Genomic DNA, 6,000 nt, shown 5'->3' with positions numbered 1-6,000 from the left:
GTCGCGCTGATCGGGGACAACTACCTGTCTCTGCAAGTCCTCGTTAGTATAGTGGAAAGTATCTCCACCTGTCACGCGTAAGACCGGGGTTTGATTCCCTGACGGGGAGATCCAGTCCTTTACTGCTGCCAAAAGACCTTAACAAAAGTTTTGCTCCAGCAAACAAGTTACAGGAGAAGTTGGCAAGGGGCCCCGGACGACTGTTTTAAAGACAGCTTGAGAAAAATACAATGCGTTGGCCGGGAATCGAACCCATACAGCAAGAATGGACAGACCCAGGAATCGAACCCATAGCAAGAATGCTCGTTATCAAGGTCTTTAATTTACAAATGTGATGCGTTGGCCGGGAATCGAACCCGGGTCAACTGCTTGGAAGGCAGCTATGCTCACCACTATACCACCAACGCAAGACTGTTATATCTAGGCTGGAAGCCGTTTTGTGCGGTCAGCAAGAATTTTCGCAATACATTAGCAGCTGGCAGGTGCAGATGAACTGAAACTCTCTTTGTTTGGACCTGGCACTTAAAAAAAATTGCATGAACTTATTGACCTGACCTACCAGGCACCATATTAAAAAACAAGGTCTCTAATTTAATAATGTAACACGTTTTATACAGACACTTCATATTTAAATGGTATTAGATTTTTTTTGGATTCACTGGCTTCTGTGAAGTGTTGAGCTAAAATGACGCATGACGCCGTTCCTGGAAGTCGCGCTGATCGGGGACAACTACCTGTCTCTGCAACTCCTTGTTAGTATAGTGGAAAGTATTTCCGCCTGTCACGCGGAAGACCGGGGTTCGATTCCCCGACGGGGAGATACAGTCATTTACTGCTGCCAAAAGACCTTAACAAAAGTTTTGCTCCAGCTAACAAGTTACAGGAGAAGTTGGCAAGGGGCCTCGGACGACTGTTTTAAAGACAGCTTGAGAAAAATGCAATGCGTTGGCCGGGAATCGAACGCATACAGCAAGAATGGACAGACCCAGGAATAGAACCCATAGCAAGAATGCTCGTAATCAAGGTCTTTAATTTACAAATGTGATACGTTGGCCGGAAATCGAACCCGGGTCAACTTCTTGGAAGGCAGCTATGCTCACCACTATACCACCAACGCAAGACTGTTGGATGTAGACTTGAAGCCCTGTTCTGCGGTCAGCAATAATTTTCGCAATACATTAGCAGCTGGCAGGTGCAGATGAACTGAAACTCTCTTTGTTTGGACCTGGCACTTAAAAAAATTGCATGAACTTATTGACCTGACCTACCAGGCACCATATTAAAAAACAAGGTCTCTAATTTAATGATGTAACACGTTTTATACAGACACTTCATATTTAAACGGTATTAGATTATTTTTTGCATTTACTGGCTTCTGTGAAGCGTTGAGCTAAAATGACGCATGACGCCGTTCCTGGAAGCCGCGCTGATCGGATACAAAAACCTGTCTCTGCAACTCCTTGTTAGTATAGTGGAAAGTATCTCCGTCTGTCACGCGTAGACTGGGGTTCGATTCCCCGATGGGGAGATCCAGTCCTTTACTGCTGCCAAAAGACCTTAACAAAAGTTTTGCTCCAGAAAAACAAGTTACAGTAGAAGTTCGCAAGGGGCCCCGGACAACTGTTTTAAAGACAGCTTGAGAAAAATTCAATTCATTGGCTGGGAATCGAACCCAGGTCAACTGCTTGGAGGGCAGCTATGCTCACCACTATACCACCAACGCAAGACTGATGGATGTAGGCAGGAAGCCGTCTTGTGCGGTAAGCAAAATTTTTCGCAATACATTAGCAGCTGGCAGGTGCAGATGAACTGAAACTCTCTTTGTTTGGACCTGGCACTTAAAAAAATTGCATGAACTTATTGACCTAACCTACCAGGCACTGTAGTGATCTTTTTCTTTGTAGAAAAGTTAGAAGCTCAGACCAGGAGACGGTGGAAGTTTTCCAAGCAGAAGTTCTTTATTGCTTGTCGGTAGCTGCAGTCATTCCAACATCGTCTAACTAAGGGAACTTTACATTGTAGTTTATATACATTTCAAGGGGGAGGGATTACATTGTGAGGAACAAAGCATGTAAATGAGCTGAAACATGAGAACAGAACGGTGCATGACTTCTCGCACTGAGATAAGAACTTCAAGACAAATGGTCTCAGTAATAAAATGGCAGGTGTTCAAACTTGCTCAGCATGCCTCTTCACCCGGGAAAACAATGAGAACAGGAAAAGCCTAGCCTTCTCGTACTGAGATGGGACAGTCAGGAATATCCTGCTGGGAACCCCTACCGTTTGCAGAGATTTCCTGGTCTCATCATTTATAAACTTTCTCAATATAAAATACTATTGTATTGGAAATCTAAATTAAAATTTAAATAAAATTTGTAATCCTACAGCACCATATTAAAAAACAAGGTCTCTAATTTAATAATGTAACACGTTTTATACAGACACTTCATATTTAAACGGTATTAGATTATTTTTTGGATTCACTGGCTTCTGTGAAGCGTTGAGCTAAAATTACGCACGACGCCGTTCCTGGAAGCCGCACTGATCGGATACAACTACCTGTCTCTGCAACTCCTCGTTAGTATAGTGGAAAGTATCTCCGCCTGTCACGCGGAAGACCGGGGTTCGATTCCCCGACGGGGAGATCCAGTCCTTTACAGCTGCCAAAAGACCTTAACAAATGTTTTACTCCAGCAAACAAGTACAGGAGAAGTTGGCAAGGGGCCTCGGACGACTGTTTTAAAGACAGCTTGAGAAAAATGCAATGTGTTGGCCGGGAATCGAACGCATACAGCAAGAATGGACAGACCCAGGAATAGAACCCATAGCAAGAATGCTCGTAATCAAGGTCTTTAATTTACAAATTGCTCCTTGTTAGTATAGTGGAAAGTATTTCCGCCTGTCACGCGGAAGACCGGGGTTCGATTCCCCGACGGGGAGATACAGTCATTTACTGCTGCCAAAAGACCTTAACAAAAGTTTTGCTCCAGCTAAAAAGTTACAGGAGAAGTTGGCAAGGGGCCCCGGACGACTGTTTTAAAGACAGCTTGAGAAAAATGCAATGCTTTGGCTGGGAATCGAACCCATAGAGCAAGAATGGACAGACCCAGGAATCGAACTCATACAGCAATAATGCTCGTAATCAAGGTCTTTAATTTAAAAATGTGACACGTTTTATACAGACACTTCATATTTATATGGTATTAGATTCTTTTTTTGGATTCACTGGCTTCTGTGAAGCGTTGAGCTAATATGACACCATTCCTGGAAGTGGGAAGGCTGTTTGCAGCGAGCTGTAGTCGCGCTGATCGGGGGCGACTGTCTGTCTTTGCAACTCCTCATTAGTTAGTGGAAAGTATCTCCGCCTGTTACACGGAAGACCGGGATTTGATTCCCCGACGGGAAGATCCAGTCCTTTACTGCTGCCAAAAGACCTTAACAAAAGTTTTGCTCCAGCAAACAAGTTACAGGAGAAGTTGGCAAGGGGCCCCGGATGACTGTTTTAAAGACAGCTTGAGAAAACTGCAATGCATTGGCCGGGGATCGAACCCATACAGCAAGAATGGACAGACCCAGGAATCGAACCCATAGCAAGAATGCTCGTTATCAAGGTCTTTAATTTACAAATGTGATGCGTTTGCCGGGAATCGAACCCAGGTCAACTGCTTGGAAGGCAGCTATGCTCACCACTATACCACCAACGCAAGACTGTCAGATGTAGGCTGGAAGCCCTGTTGGGCGGTCAGCAAGAATTTTCGCAATACATTAGCAGCTGGCAGGTGCAGATGAACTGAAACTCTCTTTGTTTGGACCTGGCACTTAAAAAAATTGCATGAACTTATTGACCTGACCTACCAGGCACCATATTAAAAAACAAGGTCACTAATTTAATAATGTAACACGTTTTATACAGACACCTCATATTTAAACGGTATTAGATTATTTTTTGCATTCACTGGCTTCTGTGAAGCGTTGAGCTAAAATGACGCATGACGCCGTTCCTGGAAGTCTCGCTGATCGGGGAAAACTACCTGTCTCTGCAACTCCTCGTTAGTATAGTGGAAAGTATCTCCGCCTGTCACGCGTCAGACCGGGGTTCGATTCCCCGACGGGGAGATCCAGTCCTTTACTGCTGCCAAAAGACCTTAACAAATGTTTTGCTCCAGCAAACAAGTTACAGGAGAAGTTCGCAAGGGGCCCCGGACAACTGTTTTAAAGACAGCTTGAGAAAAATACAATGCTTTGGCCGGGAATCGAACCCGGGTCAACTGCTTGGAAGGCAGCTATGCTCACCACTATACCAACAACGCAAGACTGCTGTATGTAGGCTGGAAGCCATCTTGTGCGGTCAGCAAGAATTTTCGCAATACATTAGCAGCTGGCAGGTGCAGATGAATTGAAACTCTCTTTGTTTGGACCTGGCACTTAAAAAAATTGCATGAACTTATTGACCTGACCTACCAGGCACCATATTAAAAAACAAGGTCTCTAATTTAATAATGTAACACGTTTTATACAGACACTTCATATTTAAACGGTATTAGATTATTTTTTGGATTCACTGGCTTCTGTGAAGCGTTGAGCTAAAATGACGCATGACGCCGTTCCTGGAAGTCGAGCTGATCGGGGACAATTACCTGTCTCTGCAACTCCTCGTTACTATAGTGGAAAGTATCTCCGCCTGTCACGCGTAAAACCGGGGTTCGATTCTCCGACGGGGAGATCCAGTCCTTTACTGCTGCCAAAAGACCTTAACAAAAGTTTTGCTCCAGCAAACAAGTTACAGGAGAAGTCGGCAAGGGGCCCCGGACGACTGTTTTAAAGACAGCTTGAGAAAAATGCAATGCGTTGGCCGGGAATCGAACCCATACAGCAAGAATGGACAGACCCAGGAATCGAACCAATAGCAAGAATGCTCGTTATCAAGGTCTTTAATTTACAAATGTGATGCGTTGGCCGGGAATCGAACCCGGGTCAACTGCTTGGAAGGCAGCTATGCTCACCACTTTACCAACAACGCAAAACTGTCGGATGTAGGCTGGAAGCCGTCTTGCGCGGTCAGCAAGAATTTTCGCAATACATTAGCAGCTGGCAGGTGCAGATGAACTGAAACTCTCTTTGTTTGGACCTGGCACTTAAAAAAAATGCATGAACTTATTGACCTGACCTACCAGGCACCATATTAAAAAACAAGGTCTCTAATTTATAATGTAACACGTTTTATACAGACACTTCATATTTAAACGGTATTAGATTTTTTTTTGGATTCACTGGCTTCTGTGAAGCGTTGAGCTAAAATGACGCATGACGCCGTTCCTGGAAGTCGTGCTGATCGGGGACAACTACCTGTCTCTGCAACTCCTCATTAGTATAGTGGAAAGTAATTCCGCCTGTCACGCGTTTGACCGGGGTTCGATTCCCCGACGGGGAGATACAGTCATTTACTGCTGCCAAAAGACCTTAACAAAAGTTTTGCTCCAGCAAACAAGTTACAGGAGAAGTTGGCAAGGGGCCCCGGACGACTGTTTTAAAGACAGCTTGAGAAAAATGCAATGCATTGGCCGGGGATCGAACCCATACAGCAAGAATGGACAGACCCAGGAATCGAAACCCATAGCAAGAATGCTCGTAATCAAGGTCTTTAATTTACAAAAGTGATGCATTGGCCGGGAATCGATCCCGGGTCAACTGCTTGGAAGGCAGCTATGCTCACCACTATACCAACAACGCAAGACTGCTGTATGTAGGCTGGAAGCCCTCTTGTGCGGTCAGCAAGAATTTTCGCAATACATTAGCAGCTGGCAGGTGCAGATGAATTGAAACTCTCTTTGTTTGGACCTGGCACTTAAAAAAATTGCATGAACTTATTGACCTGACCTACCAGGCACCATATTAAAAAACAAGGTCTCTAATTTAATAATGTAACACGTTTTATACAGACACTTCATATTTAAACGGTATTAGATTATTTTTTGGATTCACTGGCTTCTGTGAAGCGTT

At 44.4% G+C, this 6,000-nt stretch overlaps 6 non-coding genes across 6 annotated transcripts; 3 read left to right on the top strand and 3 right to left on the bottom strand.

The window, feature by feature from the left end:
* Positions 1-335: 335 nt before the first annotated feature.
* On the bottom strand, positions 336-407 carry trnag-ucc (transfer RNA glycine (anticodon UCC)). Its single transcript has one exon. It is a non-coding gene; the product is annotated as a tRNA-Gly (tRNA).
* Positions 408-747: 340 nt separating this feature from the next.
* On the top strand, positions 748-819 carry trnad-guc (transfer RNA aspartic acid (anticodon GUC)). The gene has a single exon. It is a non-coding gene; the product is annotated as a tRNA-Asp (tRNA).
* Positions 820-2,572: 1,753 nt separating this feature from the next.
* On the top strand, positions 2,573-2,644 carry trnad-guc (transfer RNA aspartic acid (anticodon GUC)). Its single transcript has one exon. It is a non-coding gene; the product is annotated as a tRNA-Asp (tRNA).
* Positions 2,645-2,868: 224 nt separating this feature from the next.
* Positions 2,869-2,940, top strand: trnad-guc (transfer RNA aspartic acid (anticodon GUC)). The gene has a single exon. It is a non-coding gene; the product is annotated as a tRNA-Asp (tRNA).
* Positions 2,941-3,632: 692 nt separating this feature from the next.
* On the bottom strand, positions 3,633-3,704 carry trnag-ucc (transfer RNA glycine (anticodon UCC)). Its single transcript has one exon. It is a non-coding gene; the product is annotated as a tRNA-Gly (tRNA).
* Positions 3,705-4,238: 534 nt separating this feature from the next.
* Positions 4,239-4,310, bottom strand: trnag-ucc (transfer RNA glycine (anticodon UCC)). Its single transcript has one exon. It is a non-coding gene; the product is annotated as a tRNA-Gly (tRNA).
* Positions 4,311-6,000: the final 1,690 nt, after the last annotated feature.

This window comes from Siphateles boraxobius, unplaced genomic scaffold (assembly GCF_051911475.1).
Source record: "Siphateles boraxobius isolate OS27281-9 unplaced genomic scaffold, OSU_SipBor_1 51, whole genome shotgun sequence".
NCBI lineage: Eukaryota > Metazoa > Chordata > Actinopteri > Cypriniformes > Leuciscidae > Siphateles > Siphateles boraxobius.
Note: the sequence above shows the minus strand (reverse complement) of the source record. Positions and strands in the feature narration are given on the sequence as shown.